Here is a 24435-nt window from a genome sequence, read left to right as displayed (position 1 = left end):
ACTACAAATTAGATGTGGCATCTAGAGGACGAGCTTCATTTGGTTCCACAGTGCTCAGGAGTGTTTTCCAATGAGCCACCCGGGATTTAGGTGCTAGGGACGCTGTCCCATCAGTCAGAATGTAGGCAAGATAGGATCACATAACATATTTTAGTTATGTACTCACCATAACTTCAGATGTTTGGGATCCATCTCGCCTACATTCCTAATAACCCACCCTCCTTCCCCCTTCCTTGGAGATCAGAGGATATCAGAAGGTCCGAATCCTGTTGTTTCATCTTGAAACATCTAACAATGTTATATAAACAAGTTGTGCATGTGTGCATGAATGCGGACAAACAAGATCTGGGGGATTAGTGGTGATGCATCCTGGGATAAAGATAGCTCAGCCAATTAGAGGCCTCGCTCTATAGCATAAGCGTGCCGAGTCGGAGCCGAGGGATCGGCTCCGAACCCATCAGTCAGAATGTAGGCGAGATGGATCCCAAACATCTGAAGTTATGGTGAGTACATAACTAAAAGTTCTCAGTGTAAGAGTTTTACTTCAGTGTAAGGGCTTTCTGTAAACAGACTTACTATAGGGACCAGATTCCAAAACACCTTCTCTCGGCCTAATCTCACTTTAAGTGGTCACTTACAATGAGGGCAAGTCTTTCGGAATCTGGGGCATATGATTCAAATCATAGACAGTTGTTACCCATTTAAATATATTTAAATTTATTTTTGCAAAACATACAATATGGATTATATGGCAAATAACATTCAGATTTCAGGAAGTTAGAGTGTGTGTGTGTGTGTGTGTGTGTGTGTGTGTGTGTGTGTGTGTGTGTGTGTGTGTGTGTGTGTGTGTGTGTGTGTGTGTGTGCACACGCATGTGTGTCACACAAGGAACTGTCTTATAAATAAAACTGAATAACAAATGACATTTCACAGTACAGTGTTTAATAATATGTTTACATACATAAATTTCATAAGTCTCAACTGTACAGATTCTTGCCTCATATTTTTGTCTGTTCTTCATAAAAATTTTGCTTTTCTGGCCAATCATTTAAGATTGAAGTCACTAAATAGTATTAAATAATTACAGACATTTGAGTTTCAGACTTTATATCTTTCAGAAAATACATAATAATGCAAAACCTTTTCTAAGTTTATAGGAGCAATATTACGATTCTGTCCCTATTTTGGGGGCTTTGTCTCCCCATTCCTTCTAGCTTTGCCCATATTTCTTGCACAGAGAGGTTGAGAGGTATGTACATAATACTTATATCTCCAGAACCTAACCCTTTCTCAAGTAATTCTGTCACAGATGAAACAGAAGATATGCAAACATGATAAATGCTTTCTGTTGACAATTACTTTTTTGTTCTGTTTTAGAATATTTCATTTTGTCAAGTTTATTTTCACAGCTATACCAAATCTGTTCTCCTTTTCAGATTACAAAGCAGGAAAATGTGCTTTGTAATCTAAAATATATATATCCTTATCCAGTCAGATTTGAAAATTAAGCCTTATTATTGTTATTATTATTATTATTATTATTATGATTACATTAGGTTTAACATTTAGTAAACCAGAACACAGACAGCTTAATTTTCATATCCCTAATACACATGCAATTAACTGTATTTCCTAATAAGCATTCATAGTTGTTTTGTTCATATATTATTTAATAACTAAATTCCAAGTACTCTCCCACTGTGCATGTCTCCTAGCAATGAACGGGTGTTACAGCACTTGTAATCCTCCCGATTACAGAAAAAAATATATGAAAAGATACCCAGTCTTGTTAAGTGTGCATTTAGCACATAATTATACAAATAAATTCAGTGTTACATGAGTTTTGCAAATTTTGTTTTCACGACTGTTGCAGCTATTTGTGAACTCACACTTAAATAATATTCAAGCCATAGTCAGAAACCATTGTCAACAGCGGTAGCAAAATAGTCTCAAAACCTTCTTTCATATAAAAAAAGTCAAGTCACGATATGCCAGTTATTACAGATTGTCTTTTGTGATGCAATAAATTGCATCAGTTGTAGCGTGAAATAAATACGTTACACCTAATGAAGTTCGCCCAGATGCTGCATTAGGATGTCAGATACTGTGTCCACTGCTTGATCATTGCTGCTCTGTAACGAACTGAGGTTGCTGAAGGCAATACAAGCTTTGTGCAACAAAAATAAAGACAGGAAGAAAAAATGAAGCAATTAATGAGTGGCTAAATAATAAGAATGTCCAAATGTCATCTACAAACACTTACAATGTAGAACAGCTCTTGATCTCAAAAGGCAGCTGTGAAACAAATATCATCTGTCTTTAAGACCATCTTGTCATTTATTAACTGCCTGAATCCTGTGAAGATGCGCCCTGTGATGGAATTACTATACCATGATATTTATCTGTTAGCTTTGTTCATCGAGATCATTACTACTTTCTCTGAGGTGGTTTGGATCAAAGATAGTTAACTTTAAAAGGTAGTCTTCATAATTTCCTCTAGACATTATTCTGGTCTCAGCACAGTGCACTCTCTTATGGAAAAAAGCACACATCACTTACTATCAAATGGTCAGCACTGACACTCTTTCCTTTAGGAGTTAGTTACATCTGCCACTGCACTACAAAGTCCAGTAATAACAAAATGAATGATGGTACTAACCATGAGGACCAAACTAGCCAACACTATTTAGTCCAGGCACTCTTAAATGATGTTGGCATGTAAACAGCACGCAGTGCTCATCATTTTGTATTACCAAGCCAGGGAATATATATATCAAATCTAACATGCCAAATAGTCTAAACTCTGTATCTGCTGTATGCATAGATATACACACTGGATGACTGAAAGATATTAATACACTTTGTTCTGCATTATTTTCAAAGTTTATTCTGAGAGCTGCTTAACAGCAAGCATGCTGATAAATTAAAGTTATTGCGTACTCTAACATTTAAAGATCATGCCTCAGCTGCTGTACCTGATAATACACTGAGCATGTAAATGTTTGAGAGAATGTTCATATGCTTATGCAACAGCAGAGACAAATATTTCATCAACTAAGGGGCAAATCTAGAGCATTCTTTAAAATGCCAGCAAAACTGAAAGCTATTATACAGCAAAGAGCCCCATTCTTTCTTCTACACCTAATCATGTCTATGAACTGAGAATTAAACAATGCAGTGCAAGTATATAAATCCACCTTGCATTTCATTAACCCGCTAACAACAAACATCTTTTAGAACTGCATCTCTGCAACTGCCTTTATCCAATTCCCTTCTGCTAGCATAGAGACTAAAAACATTTTTCACTCTCCCCTTTGCAAGAACAGCTTATACAATAATGAAATTGTAATTATTACATTCAAAACTGTCCTTCCATATAGCAAAAAAGGTAATTTTAGTTTTACAAGTAGTCCTAATGCAGCCCACCAAAATATCCTTTGATTTTGATAATACCTCCACAATAATAAAGCCACAGTGTAAAACAATTTATGGCTCTGCTTTTATGCTGCACACTTTCTCCTGTATATTTATATTATTTATTAAAAAAATATTCATTTTATATAAGGGTGCACATTTCAAAATGCTTTTGTCTCCAGTGCTGTCACAATCTGTTTTATATGACAGTCAGGCCAGTAAACTAATTATACAACATCAGGTCAGGTCACCTGGTCCAATCCAGCAAATGAGAATCTTGTCATAGAAGGGTATTCATTCCCATGTAACAGCCCCCCCCCCCCCCAGCTGTGCAAGTTTAGTTCATCATCTTATTTCTTATGCACTAATGCCAAAATCCAGTTTTTGGGGCCTTATCCAAGATCATTTTATTTGTAGCACACCACACAGGAGTAGAGAACTTCACATAAAATTGTAATGAATGGAAATTTCTTATTGTTGTTCATTTTTTTTGAATGCTGGGACCAAGAAGGATCCATACACCAGTAATCAACGACTAACACAGGAGCAGTGAATGAATCCTTGTGTAGCTGTAGCTGATGTTTGATAAATAATTTTAGACTTTCTTTTAATGAAGTTGCCTTATGCTTTTATTTCATTCCATTAGAAATGTATTTGTCATATACTAACGAGGTAAGCTGCTGTTATTTGGTGATTCCAATATTCACTGGGCTCTTGCAAACAAAACAGCATCCAAAGATGACTGTATAGCAATGGGCATTATTCAGTTAACAATATCTACTACCAGAACTGATAAAAACACAAGCTGATAAAACTGCTGGCCTTGGTGCATGCCAGGCATCCTAACAATGCTTTAGATTCCGCTACACTTAAGATCAGTTAAGTACTTACATTAAGGGATATAATTTTAATGTAATATCAGGGTCAATGTAGGTGCAACCAATAATGAGTCATTTTCAGTTGCCAATCTCAACTGATACAAACAGTGCTTTCTCTAAAAGGTTTGTGTGTGGATTGCTGATCATTTTGCTTCAGTCTAAAGCTATCCTATACAAATACAGCCAGGCCACCTGCTCTCTGGCTTGTGCAATCAGTCCTACAAATTGTTTATCTGGGGATTCTAAACTCACTGTCATGAATGCAAGGCTTGAACCATGCTTCTCTTATACTGAGGGCATATAGCTTGACATCAGCTATCCAACATTGTAAATATGCATGCTTACTGCAGATCCTCCTTGCCCTTAAATGCATAACACTTTGACATTTTTATAGTTCAGATGATCAAATGGGGTTTTATGTGCAGGAGGTCAGGGCTTGGATTATTCCTAATGTCAGCTGAGCACAGAAGGTTTAGATAATTCAAATGAAAAATCATTTTAATAAATCAATCAGAAGTACAGAAAGTAAAAAGAGATTGCACAAGTGTACTATTATTACAATTTTGTAGAGTAGAAGTATTTGGAATTGTGTCACTCTGCATTCAGTATGTATATTAATAGGGATGTAGTTATACTGGTGCCTTGAAACATAAATATGGCAATAAAATCTGTACTGTACTATGACAAATAATAACCGATTCAAGTTATGAAAAAAGACTGCAAGAAATGCAGAAAGAGATAAGGTAAGACATATATATTTATATATATATATATATATATATATATATATATATATATATATATATATATATATATATATATATATATATATATATATATATATTCCTAAAAGATTGATTTGCAATTATATATTGATGGCAGATGACAGCCCAAGATGTCCACAGAAAAATTAAAAGACAGAAAATGAGAGGAGAATATATAGAAGACTAGTCTACTTGCAATATAAAAAAAATCCAAAAGCAGTGTAAACAAAAGTATTACCAATGAAAACAATGTAAAAGCAACACAGTTCAGCCTTCAAGAATTTAAAGTCCAGAAGACTGAATTGAATTGCTTTTGCAGTGTTTTTATGTCTAATAGTTTACATACTAAAAATATGAGAAGGCTTGCTAAGGGTAAAATTAAAAGATGCGCATGGTCATGTGGTAGGTTTAATAAATTCTATTGACTACTTAATGCGTAAAGCATTGCCAATCCTTTGGTAAAAGGGTGGCTGGGATGGTAGGCAGAACTTGAATTTTTACTGTATTATAGTTTGACAACTAAATTCTAAATCCAGATTTTGAGTTTATTTACCATATTATGTGCTGACCATTTGACCTGGGGGAGAGTCAACAAGCGCCAAACACCAATTCTTAACTGAGAAAGATATACTTGGGAGGCAGGCTGTTAACAGTGAGCACTTGAAACATATCTCAGCATTCCTTAATTTTGAGGGGTGACCCTAATTTTAGCTCAAAAATGTGCTCTGTTTTTCCAAATACCTCTTAAAACTACTGTTTTATGAGAAAAGTTTGTGGATTACACGTGACAGATAATGACAATCATTAGAATTACAGACTTCTTTTACTTCAGAAGATGCATGTTTAATCAAATTCTCTTATTCTGTTAGCTTTTCAGTTTAATAAAACTAATATATTTTAAACAGTGTCCCTATTTGTTCCTGATTATTTCTAGATTTGTCCCTGATTCTGCGTGTAAGAGTTTGAGAGTTACCAGAAAACAAAGTAAAAAGTGTAGAGGCTTAGAGAGAAAAAAACACAAACAACTGAAGCAAGCATCTTTTCAGCCTCTCATCTCTCTCTCATTCCAGCAATAAAGTGGTTTAGTAAATGTAATAAAATATGTTCCTTCCAGTTAACAGCTTGGCTGCTGTGCCTGTACCAGGCACCGCACGGAAACTCAGATTTGCTAGGTGGACCCTGTAATCACCGGCACAATCTGTCTCTGCCCTCCGGGAAGACCTGAACTTTGCCTACTAAACCCCATCCCTCATCTTCGAAGAAATCTTCCAAAACAGACTGTGAAATTTGCTAGGTGAACCCTGCAATCACCGGCACAATCTGTCTCTGCCCTCCGGGAAGACCTGAACTTTGCCTACTAAACCCCATCCCTCATCTTCAAAGAAATCTTCCAAAACAGACTGTGAAATTTGCTAGGTGGACCCTGTAATCACTGGCACAATCTGTCTCTGCCCTCCGGGAAGACCTGAACTTTGCCTACTAAACCCCATCCCTCATCTTCGAAGAAATCTTCCAAAACAGACTGTGAAATTTGCTAGGTGAACCCTGCAATCACCGGCACAATCTGTCTCTGCCCTCCGGGAAGACCTGAACTTTGCCTACTAAACCCCATCCCTCATCTTCGAAGAAATCTTCCAAAACAGACTGTGAAATTTGCTAGGTGGACCCTGTAATCACCGGCACAATCTGTCTCTGCCCTCCGGGAAGACCTGAACTTTGCCTACTAAACCCCATCCCTCATCTTCGAAGAAATCTTCCAAAACAGACTGTGAAATTTGCTAGGTGGACCCTGTAATCACCGGCACAATCTGTCTCTGCCCTCCGGGAAGACCTGAACTTTGCCTACTAAACCCCATCCCTCATCTTCGAAGAAATCTTCCAAAACAGACTGTGAAAGTATGTTATTCTTACATGTTTCATCCATTAATTCTGACCTGTGTATCCTAGTCTAGCTACCTGCTCAGGACTGCCAGCAGCCAATAGCCCCTGTCTTCTCCCCATTCTAATCCAGTCTCTCATTTTATTTTCTCCTCAAAGCTACTACTGAAATTTCTATCTATTTTTTTCCTTACCTCCTTATCTCTATCACCTCTTTCTTACCTGCATAACTCTGATAATTATTCCTTTTGGCCACCAGGTGGCATCCTACCATTACCTGGTTTGCTCCCTTTTGGCTTAGTTCTTAACCCTCAAATACCTTTGTTCTGCACCTGTATCCTCTCTCTCACTGCTTCACATTTTCTTTCACTCTTGACCCTGCCAAACCACCCTTCTATTATAGTTTACTGCTACAAACCTGATCTTCATAGATTACAGTTAATTACACTGAATATACATATATATCTGTTACAAACCTACCTGCTGTTTCCCCAGCTCACAGATTGTTTTTTCTGTGCCTCACTACTCTTTTGTGTCTTCCTGCTCCATTCGCCCTCTGGGCTCACTCCGCTCCCCTCCCTGCCCCCAAATACCACCCGCCCCTAGCACCTCTACATTTATACCTTCATAGACACACCCCTCTCTTCTAACCACCAATCATATCTTGCACTTGTCTCCACCCCCTTCTAATATTGTCTCCTCCCTCCCCCACCTATCTACCTAACCTACTCTCTGACATTATTGCCTCTATCCAATTATTCCAATTCTATTACAGCATCTCCTATCATGTCTAATAAATACAGACCTTTGTTACTACTAACTCTCCTAACTACTCTCACCTCTGCCTATCTTTTAACCTCCTACGAACTACCCTACCCTTTACACTTACAATCCCATTCAAACAAACCCTGGCAACTCCCCTACCTCTATCCATAAGCTATCTTAATGCCACCTACAAGACCTCCTACCTTCAACCAAAATATCACCGTCTCTCTCACATTAAATACCTTATTCATAGCCTTAAAAAACATGTTAACTACCACTGTAAACCTCCTCAATTTTACAACCCTATACTAATGTCCTCATTAATTGATGGAGACATCCACCCCAATCCTGGCCCTAACCCATCCTCACAATCCTCTAATAGCCACATATTCAAAACAAAGCCAACACCATCGACCAAACCCCCAAATCACTATCTATTGCCCAACTAAATATACGTAGCATTTGTAACAAAATACCACTAATTCATGCTCTTCTAGATGTTTAACAGTTTGATATTCTCTGTCTAACTGAAACCTGGCTCAAACCTACAATAAAGGATAATGAAATTATCCCCCCAGGCTACAACATCCTTAGAAAAGACCGCTTAAACAAAAAAGGTGGTGGGGTTGCAATCCTCTATAAAACCAGACTACAAATAAGTAAAGACAATCTTAACCTTCCATCTGACATAAATGTCGAAATAATTATTTCAAAACTTCACCTCAACCCTCACAAAACAATTAATATTATCTGTACCTATCTTCCCCCAGGTAAAAATCCTGTTATATTAGAAGACCTGTTAAATTGGCTTTCACTAAATCTCCTACAAGAAACAATACTTTAGGAGACTTTAATATTGACTGGAACTTATGTAAACATACCAACCCAACCACCCTCATTAACCTACATGGCTTCTCTCAAATCATTAACTCCCCAACAAGAATAAACAAACTTAATAATAAAGAAAGAAACTATACTTGACTGGATATTAACAAATAGTCCACAGCAAAAATATACAACAGGAACTCTCCCAGATGACCTCAGTGACCACTCCCTAACATATATTATCAGGCATAAAACAAATGTTGCTATCCCTATCCAAGTCAGAACATGCCGTAGCAAAAAATCTTTTGACCCCAATCTGTTTCATAATGAACTTATGCAAGTTAACTGGTCACCTCTGAAATCTCTCCCTATAGATGAAGCTGTTACTTACTTTAATAATACTTTTCTAGATATCCTTGAACATCATGCCCCAATGTGTTCCATACGTATGAAACCTAAAACAGCCCAATGGCTTTCAAAAGAAACTAAAAAACTAATCCTTAGCAGGAACAAAGCCTGGGCTAAATGGCGAACCACAAAAAACATAACTGATCACCTCACGTTTAAACAAAAAGAAATGTGACAAAAAAAGCCATTCTACAAGATAAAAATAACTTTTATACACAGCTTCAACATTCATCCCTTAACCAACCACATAAATTTTGGTCCACTATTAACATGCTGTTATCGCCGGGCAAAGTTGCTACATCAAATCCACTAGGCTCTAACCCTGACTACCCACTACAAACAGCTAATGCCTTTAATACCTTCTTTACTTCAGCCATATTAAAGCTAGCTAAACAACAAAGCCCTGATACCTCCAAACTACAAACCCTAAGCTCCCCTCCCCCTCCATTTCACCTAAAACCTATACCAACCTCTTACATATTGTCCTTGCTTCAAAAACTAAAGCCCACGACCCCCTCAGCTGACAAATTACTAGCAGAATACCTCCAAGTAGGTGCAAAAGCTGTAGCCCACCCCATCTCTATACTGATCAACAGGACCTTAAAAGAAAGTACTATTCCATCACTCTGGAAAATCTCTTATATTATCCCTCTATTCAAAGGAGGTGACTCTACTGAGTATTCCAACTTCCGCCCCATAGCACTACTATCTCCTCTTGCAAAAATAATAGAGAAATGCATCCACAAACAGTTACTTAATCACCTACTAAGCCACAACCTCCTGGCTAATTGTCAACATGGGTTTCGACCATTCCATAGTACTAGCACAGCCTTACTATCTTTTATCGACTCTATTAACAAAAACCGCAACAATAACACTTCTTCTTCTGCATTCTTCGTAGACCTGTCTAAAGCCTTTGACATGGTCAATCATGAACTTCTCCTCCATCTTTTAAAGTCCCTCTCTCTAGACAGTCTTGCCTTAAGCTGGTTCATATCCTATCTGGATAACCGTAAACAGGCAGTTCTCTGGGATAACCATCTCTCTGATCTCCTCCCAACTTCTATAGGGGTCCCTCAGGGCTCTATCTTAGGTCCACTACTATTCTCCATTTTTATAAATGGCCTTCATCTAGCCACTCATCAATTAACTTGCATTCAATATGCAGATGACACGACCATTATTTGCTCAGCCTCAACACAGACTGAGCTGCACACTCTCACACAAAATACCTTCACGACTATAGAGCAATGGTTCTCTAATCATTGTCTCCTCCTCAACCCCAAGAAAACCAAACTCCTGCTCTTTGCACCCACTCACATGTCCCCCTCTATTAACTTCACACTTACATCCAATAATGGTACCCTCATCTCCCCAGACCAAACCACTAAACTCTTGGGTATTACTATTGACAATCAACTAAAATTTGACACTCATATCAACTCTACAATAAAAGCTACCAACAGAAAACTTGGTTCTCTCTATAGAATCAAATCTTTCCTAACTCCCAAAGCTAAAACTACTATAGCTAGAACCCACCTAATCTCTACCCTACTATATGCTTCCCCCATTTACACTAACCTTTCTAAGTATAACCTCAACAAACTAGCTTCATCATACAACAACATTGCTAGATTTGCTACAGCTTCTCCTTATAGTACTCATCATTGTCTTAATCTTAAAAAACTAGGCTGGCTAGAATTACCCTACCTAATACAATCTTACCAACTTACTATTGCCCATAAAGCCCTTTATCACCCTGACAACATTCCTATGCTCTCCTCTCTCATACAACCCTACAAAAATCTGAAGAACCTACGCTCTTCTAACAAGATACTGATTCAAACTTCCCTATCAAATAACTCAGCAGGTGACTCCACATTCTCCAACTCAGTTGGCAAGATATGGAACCAACTACCTCAAGACCTCACTACCATAACTTCACTCCCATTATTTAAAGCTAAACTGAAACTCTTCCTTTCCAACCACTGGCTATGCTCTTGTAACAACCCTGACTAACCATTTTTTTCCTTCCTGCCATCTGATTCTTTCATCCCCTTACTTCTTTTTCTCAATTCCAGCTCACTAGAATATTCTCTTCATAAGTGTCTCTGTGACTCTTTCTTTAAATCGATATATATCTAATTTTTTTTGTCAACTTCTTTCAATGCTGCAATAAAGTATCCTAGTTGTTTATTCTAATTTTTGTTCCCTGCTAAGCCTCATATTGAACTCTAATGCATTTACAACTTGCAGCAGGTTAATTTATGTTTCTATAGTATTGTATATTTTTGTATTTCTGCATTTTGGTTTATTTTTAACTTGTTTAGTAGTATGTAGCGGAGCTTTTCTCCCCGGGCCTCCACTGAAAATGGATATGTATCCAGTTGGACTAGCCCGGTTAACAAATGTAAAATAAAAAATAAAATAAAAATTTAGTAATGGTGTTTGGTTACAGATGTTGATTCATACCCTTCTAAGCATATTTTGCATCCATTAGTGAAGGGTGTCTTTACTAAAGAATGCTGTTAATAAAGACAGCTACGTTAAATGCCAGGAACAGACTGCGTTGAAATTTTAATCTAAAAACAGCAATGTGGAAAGTGTAGGAACCATTCATGGTGAGCAAGTACATGAGACTGAGCAGTTGCCGATGGAGGCGGAACAACAGAAATGTCAGGCGTGTGTCAGGACATTAAACTGGTATTTCCCAGTGGTATAGATGTATGTGTTCAGTCTGGCCCACTGAATTGGACATAAACAATCTAACTTCAAGTAGAGATTGAAGAACTGGGCAGGGTCATGTGAGAGAGCAGCTAATACCACACTGTTGACCCTGGGAGGAAAAATGGTGATTTCAGCCACTGGCTGCATTCTGCCACCAGTACTTTGAGGCTTGCTGGCTTGAGCTATGCTCCAGAGACAAGGGAATTGGACCTGTCTTTTCAAGTCTATACATTGAGCCAGAACATCTACTCCTAGGACACTGATGCATGGAAGTGCACGAGACACCATTTATCTGAAATTAATGTACAGCAGGGATCAGGCACTGGTGGTGTTTTAATGCTGTGACACCTTTAATATGACGTGACCATGGGATTATAACAGTTAAACCATCTAAATAATTCTGTCAAATGGAAATCAGGTGCACCAATGTGCAGATCATTAATAACAGACTATGTGGAAACAAAACAGTAGCTGTGAAAAACTAATTTGAATGATGCATTCTGTGAAAAGATGGCAGTAGGAATGCAACAAGTTATGACAGTGAAGTTGAATAAGATAACCATTGTTTAACTTCCACATATAGGCAAAGTCCAGAGAGTATATATACATGTATGAACAAGATACTTAATTAAAATAAGACAGAAAAAATAAAAGAAATGGAAGCAAGCCTGAAATAAAACTTTAAATACTGATAAAAACAAGCTAGGCAGACAAATTAAGCATAGGTGTAAGAAAAGATTTGGAAACATTAGAGGAAATTTGATGTAAAGATGCAGAAAATAATAGGAAACCATATTTTACTGATAGCTATACGAGATGTGGTAAGAGTAAAGAAATACCAAACAGATAAATTATATGTAAATTCTAAAATGTATTCTTAAACACAATAGACTGGAGATATATTTACAAAATCTTATGCAACTCAGTTTACCTCTGGAAAGTGTGGAGTAATTTGTAATAGTAATATCCAGGCAACTTCAAATACAGAAATTAAATTACATTATGCAGAAAAAAATACTAATAAAACTAAATTATTTTGTTAAGGTTTAGACTTAATTGTGATTCATTGAGCCAGGACTCCGGTTTGTGGTAAGCTGTTTGAGCTTATCATTGCAGCTGGTCAAGTTAATTGGAAGACCATAAAAGCATAGAGAAACCTGCATACTGACCAACCGGTCCACGTTGTTCAGTTTTATACATCGGCTTAGTAAAGATGTTAAGTAACAGGGGACCTACAATAGACACTCGAGGGATATCAGCAGTGGTGGAGTTAAAGATGGAATGTGCAGTTCTCCATTTAACTTATTATGACCTACCAGTGACATAGCGTTTAAGCCAAGCCATGCTGTTTTGGAGAGAGCAAGTTGGGCCAGCCTGGTAAGAAGAATTGTGATAGATATGGTGTCAAGCACTTTGGACAATTCAAAGATGATAATTGCACTAATAGCTTTGTTTTTTAGTTACAAGTTTATAGTGTTTAGATAAGTTAGTAGTGTTTTAACATTGCTGGGTTCAGATCAAACGCCATTCTGAGTTGTTGTCAGGAAGTTAGGTTTTTTATTATATGGTTCCAGAATTGTATGAATAAACAACTGTCCAGTACTTCTGACACAGGAGACAGGATAGCTAATAGGTCTGAAGTTTGAGATGCAGAGATTTGTTCTTCCTCTTATTGACTGGAATGTTATAGGACAATTTCTATAATTGACGAATATATTATTGTATCATTTATAGGTTTACTAAAACTGATAATGGGAAGGCTATAGTGTGTGTGGAGGCTTTAATGTAATCATGTGAGAATAGATCTGGGGAACTCATGGTGGGGTTCAATTTCATTAGGAGTGTTTTTATTGTATCTGCTGGAACTAGTTGCAGTATGAATATAACTTGAGTTGTGGGTTTTGGATTTCAAGATTTACTGACACAGCAGGGAGAGTTTATTTTGCAAGGGATGTTATAGTTTGAGTCATTGGAGATATAAAACAAAATAAGGTGCGTGGTCTCAAACTTGGTGCATGGATTCAGTTATAAAATATACCACAATGAATGACCCAGCACTCAAGATGCAAAGAATGTGAAAGTACAGAAAAGTTACTTTATGAGAAGCTCCAATAAAGTACTCACAGCAAAGTGATTTTGCAATAGCATCATCAATGCAATATATCCATGTTTAATGGAAAGCTTTCTTAAATAGTACTACTGACATATCATGTGATCACTAGTAACTGACAAAATAAAACCAAATACTAACTCTAATAGCATTCGTACACACTGCATTACACTGATGAACCTAACTTTAAATTCAAAATAAAATAAAGTAAAACTGCAGATGTTAAAACCATCAGTACTTGGGAATAATAACAGGACAAATCATAGATAATTACTGTACATTTATTAGTCATATTATCTACATTATATTACTGACATTTATCTGTGTCTGCTAACCTTAACCCTATCCCTGCCCCACCTCTGCACCTTACCTCCTCAAAAACCTTTTCCCTAAAGGGAGCACAGCACTACATTAGGCAAAAGGACAAACACACCATACATTACACACAAGTGCAAAACATTAAGCCTGTTCTCTTTCCTAGCCCTCACTCTTTAAACTGCAAACACTTACACAAACTCTCTCCACCCCTATTATAACGTACTTACTATTGCTGAGGACTTGAGCTATCAGTCAAATTAAGGTTTAGTAAAACAGCACAACAGTTCACGTTATTGGAATAACAAACTGTCGACAAGTTGAACTGCATCCACATAGACACACACACACACACACACACACACACATACACACACACACACACACACACACACACACACACACACACACACACACACACACAACACATGAAATGGTAGCATAAAAACATATAACACAAAGATGCTACATGTATATTGTAAGGATAATTGTGAATTGCTAACACAGGACAGGAATATGCAGTGACACTGTAGCTGCACATAACTTGAGCTAACTAGTGACTAGAGTTGAAAGAACAAACGCTGACCTTCATCTCCTCACACAAAACTCCTTTAACTCTATTGAGCAATGGCTCTCCAATAACAAATTCGGTCTAAGTCCTGAAAAGACTAAGCTTCTTCTTTTCTTACCCATATTTCTCTCACATCTCAAATCTACCTTCTCCATTACACCCCCTGACAACACCATCACTGATGCTGAAACTCACATCAAACTGCTCGGCATCATCATAGACGACCAAATCAAACTCGACCGCCATGTTCACTGCTCCATCAAAAAATGCATCAGAAACTGGGGCTTCTATATAGAAATAGCAACGTTCTCACAAAATACTCCAGACTTGCTCTTGCCCAAGAATTTCTTCTCCCTAGTCTTCTCCACAATTCACAGATACTAACTAACCTACAAGTCTCTCTCCTTTCCAAACTGGACTCCACCTATAACAAAGTTGCTAGATTTGCTGCTAACCATACCTCAAAGACAAGCCTCTGCCAATCCCTCAATCTCTTACACTGGCTAGAGTTTCCCCAGCAACTTCTCTACTCCCAGCTCCTTATGATTCATTCCATCTTAAACATCCCACTGCCTGTCCTTCTATTGCCCCACCTGTCTCACGCTATACCCCTTCCAGAACTCTTAGAAGTTTTGACCAACAACTGCTGGAAATTTACAAACCCAAAAAATAGGCCAAGATATCTATAACTGCACACTTGCCATAGCCTGGCACAAACTAGCCTTGCACATCAGAAACATAGCCCATGCACAAGAATTCAAAAAATCATTAAAAAAATATGCTTCTCACCCGGACCTATCACTGTAGTAAGTCTAACGCAAACCACTCTCCCTAATTCCATTTTTCTCTCCCAACCTATCTGCCCTCCACTATCACCTTACTAGTATCTACCATACCCTCCTTAATACTCTGAATAATACTCTTATTATTCACATAGCTACAAAGGGTGGCCACAGTGGTGTAGCGGTTAGTGTTGCCACCTCATAGCAAGAGGTTCTCTGGTTCGATCCTCAGCTGGGGTCCCTTTTGTGCGGAGTCTGCATGTCCTCCCTGTGGTCATGTAGGTTTCCTCTGGGTGCTCCGGTTTCCTACCACATCCCAAAGACATGCTGTAGGTGGATTGGACACTCTAAAATTGACCCTAGGTGTGAGCATGTGTGTGCCTTCTTTGGAAAGTTGGGCTGGCAACTCGACACCGTAAAACTCCACTGCCAATCATGAGGGGACAGGGGATCCGCTGTGGTGACCCCTAACCGGGAAAAGCTGAAAGAAGAAGAAGAAGATTCACATAGCTACAAACTCTTACTACAATTGTCTAAACTTCTAAACCTAGACACAGTACTATGGTGTCTCTCATCCTACCAGCCTTGTCAAAACATAACTACCTACAACTTCTTCTCGTTTTATACATAATTACTTACTTGACTGTGAACTGTTAAACCCTATCTGTACTCCTATTCCTTATGTTTTTATTCTTTTGTGAACTTAATTTCATTACATATTTTTATTATGCCTGTGAGTGCCTTCCCTTTTCTGCATATTACAATTGTATGGTATACTATCCTGACACTTTGTATATATAATTTTCATTCCATGAACTATATACATTGCAATTATGCATTTTTTTTTTTGTTTCTTTGTGAGCTTAAGAATTATTACTATGCAATTGTTTCTTCTGCGGAGCTTTTTTTCCCCGGGCCTCCACTGAAAAAGGGCGCTTACTCAGTCGGACATTCCTGGTCAAGAAATATCAAATAAGTAAGTAAATAAATAAACATGCCAATTTTCTACAGTACAAATAATCGGATTATGAGCATATATTTATAAAGTAATGTATATTAATCTTAGGAAAATAACAAAACCTCAACAGCTTATGGATGAGAAGATCAAATAGGAGAATGTACTGACATAATATTACATAAACAGGTGTAGTACACAAAAGGCCGTTTCTTTTCTATTGTGTTTATGGCATGCTATTATGTTCAAATGGGGAGACTGTGAGTAATCTTCTGGTTAAGAGTACGAGAGACTGAGTAATAAAAGGGCTGGAACAATGTGATAGTACTCAGCAAAGGGAAATGTACTGAGCTACATACAGTATAAATATGTACATCTAATGTAGACAATTACTGTCTTTACATAACGATGTTTGCCATACAGAAAACTGAATGGTACAATTAAATACCAACAATAAATGGAATTCTGCAGGATAAAATCTAAGTTCAAACTTTGTGCCAAGGTCTTGGACAACACTGACCAGAGTTACCCGAGGTAGCCTATGGACTAAGTCACAAAAGTCAAATCTAGAGACTAATAAGGGGAAGACTTAGCATAATAGGAAATCTAGGTCACAGTATCTATTTGCTAATACATGTACTGAAATGGAAATACAAAAACTGCTGCTCCTGACTACTGACTGCCATCTTAAAAAAGGATTTCTTACTTATAGCACTTCTGAGGGTTACTCTAAGCCAGTTATTTTCCTAGTAAGAAATATGCAGTCCCCTAATGGCAAAGAAAGGCTGCACTCCAAATGGATGGGGATGACCCTTCCTTGCCCATGTGTTAGTGTCCCACAAATAAAGACATAACCATGATCATTTTTCAGTTATGTGCACTAATCAATTTATATACTTTTCTGTCATTTTCATCATTACAGTTTTAAGAGTTTGAACATTTTTTTTTTTCAGGTAAGGTTTCAGAATAAGATTTTCTGAAAAACAACTCAGGTTGCACCACTGTTCTTTGGAAGAAAGTTAACAGCCAGCATTAATGAACTCCTGCAGAGTGAATGATATAGGATACCATTATTTTTGACCATGCCAAGATAACATCAAGATGCAATAAGTTGGTAAATGCGGTGCCAAGAAAACCTTACAGAAGTTCGTATGTTTTTATAGTGGCAAACATTAAAACATCTCAGAGTGAATGCTGTTTGTAGTTAGCAGACTGTCTTACTTGACATAGTTTTCAAGTAGGTCTCTTTAAAGCAAAGATGCCATGAATTCAGGAGTTCCCTGAGACTCGGCTCTGAAGGCCCTTTGCTATTTTCCTATTTTCTAAAAGTATATAAAGTTTGGCCTTCCGATCTTAATCTTGTCATGCAGTAGTGATGTTATTGCAGTGTTAAAATGAGAGCTACAGGAAAGTTTGATAGCACATCCTGTACTGTTAAACTGACAGGTACAGGAAGATTTTGATAGCACAGAGAGCTTGTCTGATACCAAGCAGATTGTACTCACCCTAGACAAAATTAAAGACATGCTTTTTATCACCCCTGGATGACCTTGTAAAGTCTCCTATGGCCATGGTAAATGCAGATATTGATGGAGTCAGAATACAAAGACTTTAGCTAATTGGGTGATTGGACATTCAGCTTAACACATTTATCTTCTTGACAACAGTGTCAACTACCATAGTGGTAAAATTAAGGGTTACTAAATCACTAAAGGAAAATGATAATTAATGATGGAGAACATGGTATGTATGTGAAGATGTACCATGAATGCCTGCTTGTAGACGATCTTCCTTCTTGTTAAGGGTGCATTCCTAGAACTGGTTTATTTAAATTTACTCCACACTATGCTGATTGACGTATGTTGTGTCACTGTAGCCATTACAACCAGGCAATAACCGCTCAAATATTATTTTAAATGTCATGTTATACATATTTATTACAACTTGGTGGCAATGGTCTCCTCTGCAGGATTGCAGCTCACATAATGCACTGCCCCATAACTTAACATCAAAAGTACGCTTCTAAACATCTCATGTCAGAACATGAAAAAGCATGCAGGGCAAAACTAACCTCTTAGGGACAAACAAATTATATATATAATTTGCCGTACTTATTTGGCTGGACTGTTGTTATGATGAATCCTATGAAGTCCCACTTTAATGTCCACAAGAAAGAAACTATACCCCAATAATAGTATGGTAGTACCAATTAATATTATTGATTAATATCTTTTAATAATCTTCTTCTTCTTTCGGCTGCTCCCATTTGGGGTCGCCGCAGCGGATCATCTGTTTCCATTTCTTTCTGTCCTCTGTATCTTGCTCTGTCACACCAACCACCTGCATGTCCTCTCTTACCACATCCATAAACCTTATCTTAGGCCTTCCTCTTTTCCTGTTACCTGGCAGCTTCATCCTTAGCATCTTTTTCCCAATATACTCTGCATCCCTCCTCAGCACATGTCCAAACCAACGTAATCTTGCCTCTCTGGCTTTGTCTCCAAACTTTCCAACCTTGGCTGACCCTCTAATATACTTATTCCTAATCCTGTCCACCCTCATCACATCCAGTGCAAATCTTAACATCTTTAACTCTGCCACATCCAGCTCTGACTTCTGCCTTTTTGTCAATGCCACTGTCTCAAACCCATATAACATAGCTGGTCTCACTACCCTCTTGTAGACCTTAAATTATATTTTTTATAAACTTTCCACATCACATTTTCATTTCTTGAAAACTGTGCAACCTACACATATATTGTTAGAACATTTTTGTCAACCAGACATAAGCTTTCACATAACAAAAAGAAATTGCTCTGTAAGTGTATACATATTGAAATATGTACAAAAGTATGAAAACATATGCTTACCTGTATATTTAACAAAACAAATAATAATAGATATCTCTCAAGATATACAAATTACAGTGTAAATATCATAGACACTTTTCTTCAACAACTTCTAAGGTTTCAAGTAATGTCATGCGACAGTTTATAAGCCACTTTTTTGAAGTATTAAGTGCATATGGAAATACTGCTTATTTTCATAATTGCTAACAAATAACTGACAACAGTAAACTGTGATATAAACTAGTATTGACAGTGAATTATCCTGACTCCCAAGTTGGTGTTTCATACCAAATACCTGAATAAAATGTAGGTCCCTCCATTATGAAAATACAACTGTCTAACAACCCTTTTTCCCATTTTTGCATATGGGGTCAGAGCGTCAGTTTAACAGGGACAATCATCTAGAGCCAAGGTTTACACTGCTAGATGGTAAGCCTTACTGAGGCATTATAAAAATATGAACATAAATATGAAAAAATGAATAATAAGTAGCAAACAGATTCATTTCTTCACTGCATGACATCCTAGAGTAACAGTCTTGCTGTCATTCTGTTCATAACGCCTTGCCCTTTCTAATACTGCCTATTATTAGCTAGTACGTCACTTAGTACGCATCCCTGTATGATACTTAAAGGAAAATGGGACACCATGTGTGTGTGTGTGTGAGTGTGTGTGTGTGTGTGTGTGTGTGTGTGTGTGTGTGTGTGTGTGTGTGTGTGTATATATATATATATATATACATATATATATATATATATATATATATATATATATATATATATATATATATATATATATACTATCACATACTCAAATCTACTCCGTTTGAGTGTTAAGATGTCTGAATCATATGTTCGGAAATCTCAACACTGAACACAAAAAATGCCAAAGGCAGCATTTTAGTAAAGTTGAAATTTCGAAAATGTCAACTTTACTGAAATGCTGCCCTTCCGCTCAACATTAACAAACACTTTTGCAGGAGGGCAAGCCCCCTGTGCCCCCACGCACCCTCTACTTATATATACAAACTCCGAGATTGCACTACAGTGAGGGAAAGGGTACATTTATTGATCCCCACTATAGTGCGATCTGCACCACAATGTTGAACCTTACAACAGCGAATGCTCGCTATTGTAAGGTTCGACATTGTGGCATTCGTAATTTCAGTTCTACCAAAGGCAGTTTCGCACAAATGTCAATCACATGAAGTGCGATCAACAAAGTGATTGTAAGCCATATAAATATATATATATATATATATATAGATATGCACACACACACATATGTATATGTATACAAACACACATACATATATATATATATATACATATAAAATATATTTCTCTCTGTGTATGTGTGTATGTATATATATATATATATATATATATATATATATATATATATATATATATATAGATATATATAATATATATATATATATATATATATATATATATATATATATATATATATAGTTATTTATTTATTTTTAAATATATAGATAGTTTTCTATCAAAATCAAGAACCACAATTTTTTGTCTATTCACTTATCTGAAAATAAATGTCATAAATAAAAAAAGTTATTTCACCAAATGATGACAGCTGTAATGTCGATGACTCACAACTCAATATTATTGACATTACCTAGGCTACTTTTGACTTAAGGTGATGTTTTACTTAGATTTTGCAGGGGGGCAAGCCCCCTGCACCCCTCCACACCCCCTGCATATTATATATATAAATTTCAAGATCACACTACAGTGAGGAAAATGGTAAATTTCCCGATCCCCACTGTAGTGCGATCTCCAATCAGAATATCGACTTCATATGAGCGAATGCACACTAACATTTGCTAAGGTGGATCTGAAAATTTTCAGATCAGTGTTACAGAAACTGGGAACCATACATTCAGCCATCTAAGATTCACGTAACTGCAAAGATATATATATATATATATATATATATATATATATATATATGTGTGTGTGTGTGTGTGTGTGTGTGTGTGTGTGCGTATGTGTCGATCTATATAAATAAAAATCAAAAAATAGATATATTGTATCCATTTTAATTTAAATAGATAATATTTTTAAAGTAATACAAGCAAACAAACAGAAAAATGTTCATTTATACGAAATATCCTAGTCTCTTGATTTGTCCTGTTATGTGCCATGCTTGGACAGGCCAAGCTTCTTTAGACACTTTACACCACAGCTCTCTCCAACTGATCAAAACCACAAAAATCAAAATGCCAGTGAACCGAATAAAACATGCACTTTATTAAAACAAAAAAAATTTGCAAAAATGAAATCTTTTAGCGCCTCAACTGTTAAGCCTTTACAGAGTATGCTTCCCTCTACCCACAGATCTTTTATATACATATTTCAGTTACACAAATTAATTAATTAAAAATCCATTACAAAAAATACTTCCAATTACATTCTTTATTGAGACCTTTAGGGGATAAAGTACCAAATTTCAAAATAAAATTGATTCCCGCCTTCTCAATCTATTTTTTATATCACCTGTACCAGAATATTCATTGTTCACCTGTTCCAAAATAGTTGCTTATAAACCCAATGGGCTACTGTTGTGATGCTTCTGGAAATGAAAGGCTATAGGGGTTTTTACCTTTCATTTTTTTAATGCCTCTGATATGTTCTTTCAGTCCTGTTGAAAAGTTAATTATACTTTCCCCTATATATATTTTTTTACATGGACACCTTAACCCATATATCACTCTTTTTGATTCTTTTAGACACTTATTTCAAAATCTGTATACTTTTAAAAGCCAGAACTTTATTGTAGGAGCCTGGAATTCAACTTATACTGTAATAAAAATGTCCCACATTGTGTTATTTTTCATTCTTCCCTTTCATTCTTCCCTTTCATTGTTTAGATCTTGGTCAAGGAGATATTTTTCCTTCTTCATCAGTCTTTATCAAAATTCAGAATTGTACGCACCTCAGAACTAAAACTTCTCTGGTAATTCACTAGTTCCTTAGAAAGAGAATCAAAGTTCACAGGTCAGAGGGGACAGATCAACAAAATTGTTGTATGCAGATGATGTGGCATTACAGGCAGACTGTGAGCAAGAACTTCAGCAGAGGATAGGGGAATGGAATGCAAAACTGAAGGCACATAGCATATGGGATGAAATTGAATACAGATAAGGCGATTTTAATGGCAGCAAATGGGGAAATTATCTTGACTATATTGCTAAATGACTAAGCATAGCTTAGCTTGGGGATTATGTAGGCAGATAGGTTAGTTGTGATATACTGGAACCCTTTCTATTCAACTGCCCCAAACAACCTACACTTGTTTGGTTCATATGAGCACAAATGGTAATAAGTATTGCAATATTTAAATAAAGGTTCGGATAGAGCAATCACAAACAGAAAATACAACTCTCAGTATGAAAAAGCAGTTTACAGCTAAGTAATGCTAAAACAGTTTAAAACAGTACATAAATGCAATGAAACAATAAAAAAAAAGCTTTATAACAGTGCAAAAATATAGTAGATCAACTGTGTAGCACAATTATAAGCTCCGGGAGTCATATCACAAATGAGTTTCAGTTTCTGGAAGTTATAGATAGTAATATACTTAATTTGATATTATATATTCTGTATTTAAATCTACAGATTGAGGTATGCTTATCAGCACAGCAACCTACCTAAAAAATCAAAAGCAGGAAAACCATTTTGTTTATTGTTTGTTGACTGGGTTAGTCTTACTAGGGTGGTGGCTTCTTTTTCAGGGGAAAACCAAGGTGGCTTCATATTATCTAAGGAGAAGTTAGTCCAGGCACAGTGGAATTTCCTTTACTCTTTTTGAAGAGAGGAAGTGGTCAGCTACTGCAGTTTTACAAAGTCCAAGATATTGAACAGTACAACAGGGATGGAGAGAGGAACAAGAAAGTTATTGGAAGAAGAAAAAGAAGGTGGAGATGAAATGATTGTTACAGAGATGGAAATCAGTGGATTGAAGAAACCACAGTTGGCAAATTTGATGAACCAGGCAGAGCTAAAGGAATTAGAAGTGAAATGGAGTGATGTGATGGAGAGATCATTAATGGAGAAAGAAACTTAGAGGTTGAAAACAGAAGAAGAAAATTAGTTGTTGAAGGAAAAAAATTGAAGGTGTTCTCAACTGGTGGAGTAGATAGTTTAAGAGATGACCTATGCAACAATATTGTTTTGTTAAAAGAAAAAAAAGAACATATGCAGATGCAGCCAGGCAAGGAAGAAGGAAGGACCAAAATGATGAAGAATTGCAGTTTTTCATCAACCACACAGAAGATGTCAGGAGGTAGGAATAAAAGTAAAAGCAATGATACTGTGAACAGGTATGATATTACAGAAAGCATTACTTTGTCAGTAGGATTTTACATTGTTTATTTATTTTATTTATTTTGCATTTGTTGACAGGGATTGTCTGACTGAGCTGAAGAGCCCTTTTTTCAGCGGAGGCTATAAATTAGCATTAAACAGCAATGTTGCAGGATTATTACAAGGCATTAAGTAGGAATACAATGTTATACAGTGTCAATAATCAGGAGTATAGCAAAACTATTACAAGATGTATAAAAAAATGTCATTAAGATGAATATAATTTTTGAGGAAGTGGTTACAAAAACCCAGTTGTATTTCTGTGAGGTGGCATTTAAAAGCTTTAATTTACTGGAAAAAATTATGACTAAGACTGAAAAAAGTACAACAACATTATGGAAAGACTATTTCAGAATTGTGGCTACAACTAAATAAGAAAATAAATGTGCATTTTATGACTTTATATAGGGATGAGCATGAATAAAAAATGTTTTCACTATGTAGTATAAGTACTTGAAGCTAAGAAATGGGATGAAAGAAACATATGAATTGTGCTTGGTTAGTGTGAGAAACAGTGGATGTAACTCATGGGAAATTTCAACATAATATGAATGCAATAATTGTGAATGGAAGAAAAGGCTTTGTTTACTACTGACACTAACCTAAACCACATTAATTTTCTGGCAGATGAAAACATTTAGTACAAGACTGTAACATATGAAGGTGTGGCTGATTTAGGATAGGGACACACAGCAAACAAATTTAAGCCAGTTTATAGGAAATTTACAGAATATGGGCACTTCTTTTACTGTTCCATATTAGAAAATGAAATATTAGATGAAGGAGGAAGCTCAGAAGAA

At 36.5% G+C, this 24435-nt stretch overlaps 1 protein-coding gene across 3 annotated transcripts in view; it reads right to left on the bottom strand.

The window, feature by feature from the left end:
• GRID1 (glutamate ionotropic receptor delta type subunit 1) overlaps positions 1-24435 on the bottom strand; it is a 2576795-nt gene that overhangs the window by 1935900 nt on the left and 616460 nt on the right. The window lies entirely within an intron of this gene.

The sequence above is a fragment of the Protopterus annectens genome, chromosome 14.part0, assembly GCF_019279795.1.
Source record: "Protopterus annectens isolate FY-2018-M chromosome 14.part0, PAN1.0, whole genome shotgun sequence".
Taxonomy (NCBI): Eukaryota; Metazoa; Chordata; order Ceratodontiformes; family Protopteridae; genus Protopterus; species Protopterus annectens.
The sequence above is the reverse complement of the archived record's forward strand: the minus strand, read 5'-3'. Positions and strand labels throughout refer to the sequence as shown.